Below are 9847 nucleotides of genomic sequence, written 5' to 3' on the forward strand. Positions count from 1 at the left end.
TCGGTGCTTTTAATCACCCATCGGAAGCCACCACCTGAGCGTTTTAATCAACCATCGGAAGCCACCACCCGAGTGTTTTAATCACGCATCGGAAGCCACCACCCGAGCGTTTTAATCACCCATCGGAAGCCACCACCCGAGCGTTTTAATCACCCATCGGAAGCCACCACCCGAGCGTTTTAATCACCCATCGGAAGCCACCACCCGAGCGCTTTAAAGCCCGCAAGCCTTAACCCCTGCGGTCATATATCATATAATATATCAATACACGAAAGCCATATAATCCCCGCTCTACTTCCAATGCTCGAATTCCAAATCTTTATAATTTCGCCTTTATAAATTTCGGCGGGTCCGGAATTCGGCGGTCTCAATAAACCCTTAAGCCCTGACCTCCGACGAGGTGCGGACCCGACGCCCTTTTAGACTCCCGTCTCTATATTGAATTCGGGTACGGGATATCAGCAGGTTCGCTTCGGCGGATTTGTAACGCGAAGGTTTAGTGGACCCAATCGACCCATTAACTCCCTTCTATATCGGTTTCGGATCCGTCATATCGGCAGATTCGTATCGGCGAGATTGTTATAACAGAACGGGTTTGCGGACCCGATCTCCCATTCAACCATCCTCTATATAATTTCGGCTCCGGATGATTCGGCGGTTTCGCTGATCGCTACCTCCGAAATGATACAAGTCCTCCGCGGACCTGATACGCAATGCACCACAGTTTATATTTTATCGCATCCGCCTCCGCCCAATGGTAATTCGTCAGCGATCGGCGATCGCTCGTCGCGAGTTATATCTGTATGCATCCGCCGATACAAAACCGGACCCGATTTGGCATTTTAACCCGATATATATTATATCGCGTCCATTCTCATCCCTAAGGGTTCCGATACGATATCGCTGCGATATCGTCGATATCCCGATGCGATGGTATTATCGAACCCAATAAGCTCCACAGGCAAATTTAATATGGTTTCAAGTCCGCCAGTGCTCCGCTAAGGGTTTTTGGCGTCGATTCTCTATGTTAATAGCTTCTCTGCTCTCGGACTTTAGTTAACCCAGCTTTGCCTCCACTCCCGATAGGTGTTATCTGTGGCTGTATATGAGTTCTGCTTCCTCTATCGCTCCGATAGCTCTGTTTTTGGCATATATTACAAGCAACATTCCTCTTGCTCTGATATGGCTCCCCGATGACTCCGATGGCCCTATTTGCTTGTAATATATATATGTCTCCTCTTGGCTCCTCTTGCTCCATCTACTCCTCTCGGTCCACTCTGTTTGCTCCTGTAGCTCCTCCTCTTTGGCTCTGATATGACATATACATATGTGGTTCCTCTTGCTTAGTCTGCACCTCTTGGCTTCGTTTGCTCCGATAGCTCCTCCGATATGGCTCCTCTCTGCTCCAATCTGGCTCCTCTAGCTTGGTTTGCTCCTCTTGGCTCCTTTTTCTCCTCTTGGCTCCGATATGCTCTGTCTCCTCCTCTTGAATATTGCCATATTGACATCAATGACAATCTGTGTCCAACAGTTTCCACACCCTAGGGATGTCTAGGTCTAGTCTGGAGGTTTTGCGCACTGGTTCACAGCTCCGTGCTGCTCAATTTTCACATAGATCCAGCTCGATTATCTCTTTCTTATTAGTGTGCTTCTATTGTTAGATGAAGTAGTTACCAATTACCAAGGTATTTAAGCAAACATTTAATCAACTCAATTGATTCGCGCATAAAAATGATCCCAGATTTACATTCATTTAAACCATAAACAAGTTAAATCAAACAAATATTATGATAGCTCAAAAGAATCACAGGATTTCAGAAGAAACTTATCTTTATTTCCACTTTATCTTTAATACATCCAGATCCGCCCTGCGCACTCAGCTGCAAGGGTCCGCGCACACAGCTACGGACTTTCTAGGCCTCTGCGCACACAGCTGCAAAACCTCTACCCACTACCCTTATCCCTCGGCTCGGACTAACAGATGCTTTCAATCTTTCTACTTCAAGTACCCATTACATTTCATCATTTTTCCAAAAAAAATTGTCTTTCCCTCATAGAGCCTTGCTCTATTTATACCCTTCCCCGGCCCGCGACCCCTGCGCAAGCCGACTCTACTTTATTACTTTGCATTATCTTCAGGCGAACTACCCTTTGACTCAACCTATTACAATTCGCACTCTATGCGTTCAGCAGAGACTTTACCCTAATCTTTACCCAAATGTCTGGCTACGCGCCCCCTAATCGTTGCGCGGGGCTTCCGCTACCCAATAGTCCCCCAACACAATCATCATGACTTGTCCCGAGTCACTCGGCTGGTGCGGTGATCTTTTCGCATAGGGCGGTTAGCATCCTCTATGCCTCACTTGTTCCAGCAGCAAATTCTTTTGTCATCCATTGCATCATTTCCACGCGGGTGGTCGTCAACTCAGTCTCGGGCGGTGCTGCCTCAATGGCATTGTACTCACTTTGCATCTGAGCTACCCTGTGCTCGATGGTGGTCGATACTGCAAAAGCCTCGTCCAACCATGGCTGGAGATGAGCTTTAACCACAGCTGCCTTCTGTCAGGCCGCGTCAACTTGGATCTTTAGGTCCTAGGCCTCCTGTATCTTAGCCAGGCGCTGCGTGATAACGAAAATCGACACAGTTCCCTTGATCTTATCATAAGCTTCCTGAAGCTCCCGAGCTTCGGTTTCCAAGCGCTGAAGGGTTGGGTCCTCTTGAAGGGATGTGAGTGTAACAATGGACTGTGTGAACAAGTCCGTACATTCCTTCATTGTTCTGGTAATCCTTTCGTAGGCGACGGTGAGGATGTTCGTGCGTTGCTCCACGATCTCAAGGGGTGTCGTCGGCTGAGCCTGCAATTTTAATTCTGCAATCTGCACACTAAGCTCTTCATGGATCCGCGCAGCCTCCTCCTTAGCATTACAGAACCCAGTAGCCAACTTCTGAACTTGGGTCTCAATAGGGAGATCAGTCGTAATCTCCAATTCAGGGGCACTTGAGCAAGCTTCCTCGACAATCTGTTGCATTTGGTGGTTTTGTGTGACGGCTTCGTCCCGTTGGATGCGCAACTATTCGAGATTTATTTTCTGTTCCTGGAGAATTTGTTCAGTACGGCCTTCCCGAGCACGGAGCTCTCTCGTGGCACTATCCTGAAGCTGTTGCAAGCTTTCACGTGGTAAAGCGGCTATGTTGATTCCTAGTCCTGTAAGCCGTCCTATCACAGCTTTGTCATCCACGTTGTCGACGATCAACGCGCCTGGCGGAATTGCAACAGCATAGGCGACTTGGGTCTTTAGTAATGGTTCCGTGGCTGTCATACCGGAACCCTTTGTAGCAGTACTGTCACATGTGGGCGCGACATGGATTCCCAACGTCTGTAACTATGTACGGAGCTCCCCCAACACAATCTGTTGCTCGGACATGGCTTCATCAATTACATCTCGCATGGCCTCGCGAACAACATTTTCGATGTCATTCAGGTCACCTCCAGTTAGGGTGGTCACCTCGCTGTCTGTCTTAGATGCCTTCGCCTTCTTCCGTGGCTTCGGCCGCTCAGGTGTCGCAGAGCGCTTTAAAGAACTCTCCGTATTAGTAGATGGAGTATCTGTTGCGTCCGACTGGGTGGTTTCCTTCTGGCTGCCTTTGTTCTTTGTCGATGTCTCTTCACCGGAGTGGATCTTTCCTGCTGCTGCGAGTGCCGCCTCCCGAGCTGCTTTAACTTGTGCAGCTAATAGTGCATTCCGCTTTTGCTGTGTGGCACACTTGGCTTCCTCCTTTTTCTTTTGAATAGTGATCTCGTCACGTTCTTCAGCGAAGGGTCTGCGCCAAGCCACTGGCCAAGTATCCACAATCCTGTCAATAACATCGTTAATGGCGATAAACCAGAGTGATGTCCATACCTGGGCTGGGTCCTTCCATGCCCTGATGTAGACATGATGCATGTCTGCTTTAAATTCGGCAATGTGCTTCATGCTTTCATATATCTCGTCAGTTAAGCGGGGTAACTGATTAATCCACTACCACACAGTTGCGTCCATCAATATCCAAAATATTTTGATATTACGAATTCGTCCTGCGTCCCTTGTCGCCCAAAGGGAAGCATATCGAGCAGCTTCAGGTCATTCCGGATCCAAGACTGGAAACTGGCTTTCCTCGGGTAGGTCAGTAGCGAACATCATGATGGATAAAAGCAGCGATGCATAATGGAATCTCATACCTTCCTGCATGAGATGGGGAAATTTTACCCTATCTGCAAGGTCCCAATCCTCGAACTTCATTGTCGCAACACGGCCAACCACCAAGTTCTCCACTAGCACACCCTTTGGTAGCGACGGGGTGCTGATGGCAGAGTCGACTTCATCTAGATTTGCAGGTACTTTAGCCTTCCCTTTGCTTGGTGGCACATAATTAGGTCGTCGTACTGGCTGTATGGGGTCTTCTTCAGTGAGGACTCCTTTGACGTATGTGGGAGGAACTTCATCTTCGTCCTCGCTTTCAATTATCACAGTTTTAGCCTTCTCTTCCATTGTGAGTGTTCCAGACTGCAGATGCCGCGGCGACCTTACTGGGTCGGGGCTCTGAGGATCCTTCTTGGTCCGCGGCGTCCGGGGAGATTTGGGGAGCTCAGTGGCCTGCGATGTGGCTATCTGCGGCCTGTCGGCAGTAGGATCTCGTGCCTTCAGAATTGTGTCTTGGTAATATTTGGGCAATGCTTGAAACCATGGACTATTTGTGAATTTCTCATCACTCATCATGCTGTTGACTCTGGGGAGTTTTCTTGTAGAGCAGTAAGACATGGTGGCGTAACCCTAACTCTGATTATATATGATTCGACATTCCAAGTTGGTGGCTTGTCCCTGTGGTAATTCATAAATACGATTTCGACAGTTATTCCACTACCTTAATTGCCCATCGTCAGCTCTGTAGTGCTTTAAATGGGTCATCATTTCATAAATAGTACTTGCAACGGTCGTTTTCCATCTTTCCTTCGCGGCAGTGAATCCCCAAGGACACAGATGGGGTTTTTGTATGTATGCGATGGTTTTGTCGTGCGATTTCACAGCAGCCTGGTTTAGTATCCCACGCCCTCTTCCAACTGCAGGGGGCACTGGGGCTAGGTGTCTGACGAATAGTCAGTTGGGCGAACCCCTAGTACGGGTCTTCCATTTCCCGACTAGTCCGGATCGTGAGCACCCTATATGTTCCCTCGATCCTACTACTGAATTATGGTGCGCGCATCCCTGTTCTTTTGGGTGCAATCGCGACGACGCTAGTGGGGTCAGTGCTTGTAACAGGGTAGGCAAGCTAGCCACGTCGGTGTCCTTTGGTAATTTCTTTCCGCAATCCAGGTAGGCAATTTCTCGCTGCAATTCCACAATTGCTTTGTCCAGCTTCCTGTTTCGTGCACGGAGTCGAGCCCCAGTTTCTTCTAACTTATCAAGTCGTATTTTCCCATGCAAAATGGTTGTCCAAAGCTGCTGAATCCTATCGCGGACGTTGTCACTGGTGGAGTGGGCCACACCAGCAGTGGTTAGTCGGGCTGTAGAGAGATGGTCCCTCCCGGCGTTGTGACCCTGTGTTTCGTGCATCCGTATCTTTCGCTCTACCGCTTGATGCCATTGTGGCCACCGCGCATGTCTTCTAATCCGAACTTGAAACCGTCGTCTACGTCCCGACTTCTGCAGCTCCCCTCTAGGTGTGCATAACTTGTCTTTCCGTATACTGGGTTGCTCCCGTATTCCGCATAATATACCGGGAGGGCCGAGCTGTGCTTCGCTGGTCGCGCCATCCTCCTTTGGTCGGGACCTTTCTTCTGTTGCTATGCGCCGTACCGATTGAGTCACCATATTGCAGTTGAGTGTCGTAACTGCCTGCAGTCGATTTTGCCATCGCTCTGTCTCTTCCTCGGGATCCATAGTGCAGATACTATCCCGTTCCCACGAGGTTCTCTTATTATCGATAGACTGCAGTTGATCTTGCATTGTTATCTGATAAATGCAATCTAGTTCATCGTCACTTCCTTCGTCACGTATGGGTTCAGTATAGCAGGTAAGGGGGGGTTATACCTTACCTATCATTTTCACCCAGTAAGTGATGACTGACCTTACCTTCTAGCTAGCTAGCTCAGGTAAGACCTTTCAGGATGCGCAAGCAGGCTCGACCATAAGGGAGAGGACCTTATGTATCCATAGAAAGATCTTCATAGATGGACATATATAGATCTCGAGACATATGGCTAGATATCTATTAGTGTTTAGGGTTTAGGGTTTTGGGATTAGAGTTTAGGGTTTAGGATTTAGGGTTTCAAGTTTAGTGAATTGAGAGAATTCACTTTCTTGACCAAATGGTATACCAGAGACCAACGACTGATGGAACTCCCTTTCATAATCGGGACATATCTGACTAACGAATCTAGGCACAGAGAGAGGAAAAATAGTGGATCCAACAGAACTACTACCCATAGGGACTTCTTTTCGAATGTCATCTTACGTCTTTTCAAGTTAATGATCCCCTTCATGTCAATGGCCTAATCAATTTCGAGCAGTGCAGGGTAGGGATTGCTATCATCAACAATCTCTATGACCTCGAAATTGGCCCGAGTACTCACACCATCGATATCCACCGTCACTCCTTGCAATCGGCCCATTGGCAAGATCTTTTGTTGGTTGGCCATTCGTAATTGAATCGGTGACCATTGCAGTGCGGGCTTGCCCATACGCTCCCAGGTTTGTTTGGGTAATACGTTCGCATCTGAGCCCAAATCCAGGATAACTTGATCCATTTCATAGTCACCAATTTGTGCTGTCAGTCTCATCTCTCATCCAGTGTGCATAGCATGTCTTCCTATCTTCCAGACGTCCTAGAGTTCACTGGATCCGACGCACCTAGTGATTAGCTCTTGCAATCCTTGCACGGCGTTACGATCGCGTAGCAACTTCATGCAAGTTTCAAGAAAGGTAGCGATCATGGAAGAGTCCATTCCTGACTCCATTCAATCCCTCCTACCTGGTGTAGACGCCTCCACGAAGCCCTGCTGAGCTTCTCTTGCCCGTATCTTCCCTTGTTCCGACCCAGTGTTATGTTCATGCATAGGTGTGTCGCACCTTTTCCCACCTTCATCTCCTCCTACCATTACGCCGCTTCTTAGTACCATATTTATACTAGGGTCCTCTTCGCGAGGTTCTGCGCGCATCATCTAGATATTCTGGGTTGGTGGAGGTTGGAGTACTCCTTTTTCGCTCAACTGGGCAATTAAGGTTGGACAGTCCACCAATTCGTGGTCAAACTGCTCACAGTAGGGACATGAGATCCTAGTTGGGTTAGCGCAGTCGCGAGCATAGTGTCCCTGTCCACCACAATTATAACAAATTAACTGTCCTCGGCCCCTTCCAGGCCCCCATCCCCTTCCGCAACCACATCCTTGAAATCCTCCCTGCACTTCAGCCTGCATCCGGTAGGCTGGGGTTCTTTCTAGCATTAAGTCATAACTTCGACACGTTCATTCATCGTGTCCCACCAATCGAAAAAAGTTACAATACAACTATTGTGAGGTTTGGGTGTACTTCTGTAATAGGTGGCAGTTATCTGTCGCATGCTTCCCTCCTTCTTGGCAAATCGCGCACCAAAGTGTCTGCATCATGCTTGGTCCCGCTTGTACTTCTACTTTTAACGGCATCATACCTCCTCCTGCCAGATAGTTTGAGAAAACCGGACAATGGTCCTTGTCGTGTGTTTGGCTCTTACATTTAATACAGCCTATCTTTGGGCATTTGTCTGGTCAGGACATTCTTCCTTGCTTCAGACTCTGTACTTCCAGGCTCAGGTTTTGAAGTTGCACGTGGATTTGCTTAACTCCCAACCCCGGGTCCGGTATTGGGATCGCGTGTAACCTCATTGCTGTCTCTAGTGCCTCGGCTTGGGTTGAGATCTTATGTTATGACAAAGCTGTCCTTAAATGGGGCGTCCCACACGCAATGCTGCCCATCTGTTAAGGTCATGTTCACTTCACGAATAGTACTTTTTAATCTCTGATCTAGATCCCACGGAGTTTCACCAAGCAACATTGCTATCTCTTTGAATCCAATGACCGACTAGGCTTCAGACTTTGGTCGGCCAAACTCTTTATTCAGCGCATCCTAGATTGCCACTATTCCCTCATTCGGATGGTCGATTGAGTATTTTATGTACCATGTTAGCACACGGTCCTGTAGTGCACTGACCAGCGTGGCCTTTTTAATGTTTTCATCTGTTATGCCTTGCGCGTCCCATACAGATTTTATCACAAACCAGAACTGACTTGGCTCTTCATTCCCTACACCTTGAAATGTCGGTAACTTGACTGCGGTCGCCATCCCAGCTTTTGGTGGAGGAGGTGGCGAGGGTGTTGGTGTGGATGGACTCGACGCGGGTGAAGCGAGTGGTAGTGTAGACAGAGGTGGTATCAGTGGGAAGCGTTCTTTAATCAATCAGACCGCACTTCCTGGCGAGAACCTAGCGAGATCCTCCTCACTTTCCTGCGAGACAGAAATCAACGGGTTGTTCTCTACTTCTCCTGTTCTTCGATAACCCTTTCCACTCCGCGTTACCCCAGACATCAATACACGCGCAGAATTTGTTTTTCGCACAACAGCATCTTAATCGAAGTATTCAATGATTTGATGTACCTACCCCGCGGTCCTTGGAGAAAGTGCCTTTCTGCTTCGCTGTAACTTACGGTTGTATCTATCGCGAATTCAGTGATAAATCCCCCTATGATCCGATCTAACCAGTGGTCTACCGTGCGCGCAAGTCTATCTTCGGTGGCTTCCAGCCTTTGCACCAGTTCCGGAGTCCACACTATGGGCTGGTCCAATCTACACCTCCCCATGCTATCAGCTAACTTTGCGATCCACTCATACAATTCTATCGAGAATGTTACGAAGAAGATCTCATGTATGTCCGTGAATATACAGCGATCCAACCACTAATCCTTTGATATCCGTGAGTTCCTGGTCTCCTGAACCTCAAACTCGTGGAGCTTCAAATCCCACCAATGTTCGAGTTCTTTCTTTGTAGGATTCCAGTGTTCCCACGTTATACACCCCTTAGGCAGATCCCGGTCCCGGCAATAGAACCAGTTGTTGGCTTATATGGGCCTGACCCAGGTTCGGAAGAATTATTTAGCCCAACAAATCCTGCAGCTACTGGCCCTTTCGGCAACAGCCCGCGGAGCGCGGACTGAGGTCTCACCCGAGGTAGCAGGGGAGGGTGCTGGAACCAGGTTTCCGCACCCTAGGGATGTCTAGGTGTGGTCTGGAGGTTTCGCGCACTGGTTTACAGCTCCACGCTGCTCGGTTTTCACACAGATCCAGCTCGATTATCTCTTTCTTATTAGTGCGCTTCTCTTATTAGATGAAGTAGTTACCAATTACCAAGGTCTTTAAGCAAACATTTAATCAACACAGCTGATTCGCGCATAAAAATGATCCCAGATTTACATTCATTTAAACCATAAACAGATTAAATCAAACAGATATTATGATAGCTCAGAAGAAACACAAGATTTCAGAAGAAACTTATCTTTATTTCCACTTTATCTTTAATACATCCAGATCCACCCTACGCACTCAGCTGCAGGGGTGCGCGCACACAACGAAAGAACCTCTACCCACTACCCTTATCCCTCGACTCGGACTTACAGACGCTTTCAATCTTTCTACTTCAAGTACCCATTACATTTCATCCTTTTTCCAAAAAAAACTGCCTTTCCCTCATAGAGCCTTGCTCTATTTATACCCTTCCCTGGCCCACGACCCCTGCGCGAGCCGACTCTATTTATATTTCTTTACATTATCTTCAAGCGGA

The sequence above is a fragment of the Pinus tabuliformis genome, chromosome 3_2 (genome assembly GCF_031772625.1).
Source record: "Pinus tabuliformis cultivar Carrire ecotype Pingquan chromosome 3_2, CPIR1, whole genome shotgun sequence".
NCBI lineage: Eukaryota > Viridiplantae > Streptophyta > Pinopsida > Pinales > Pinaceae > Pinus > Pinus tabuliformis.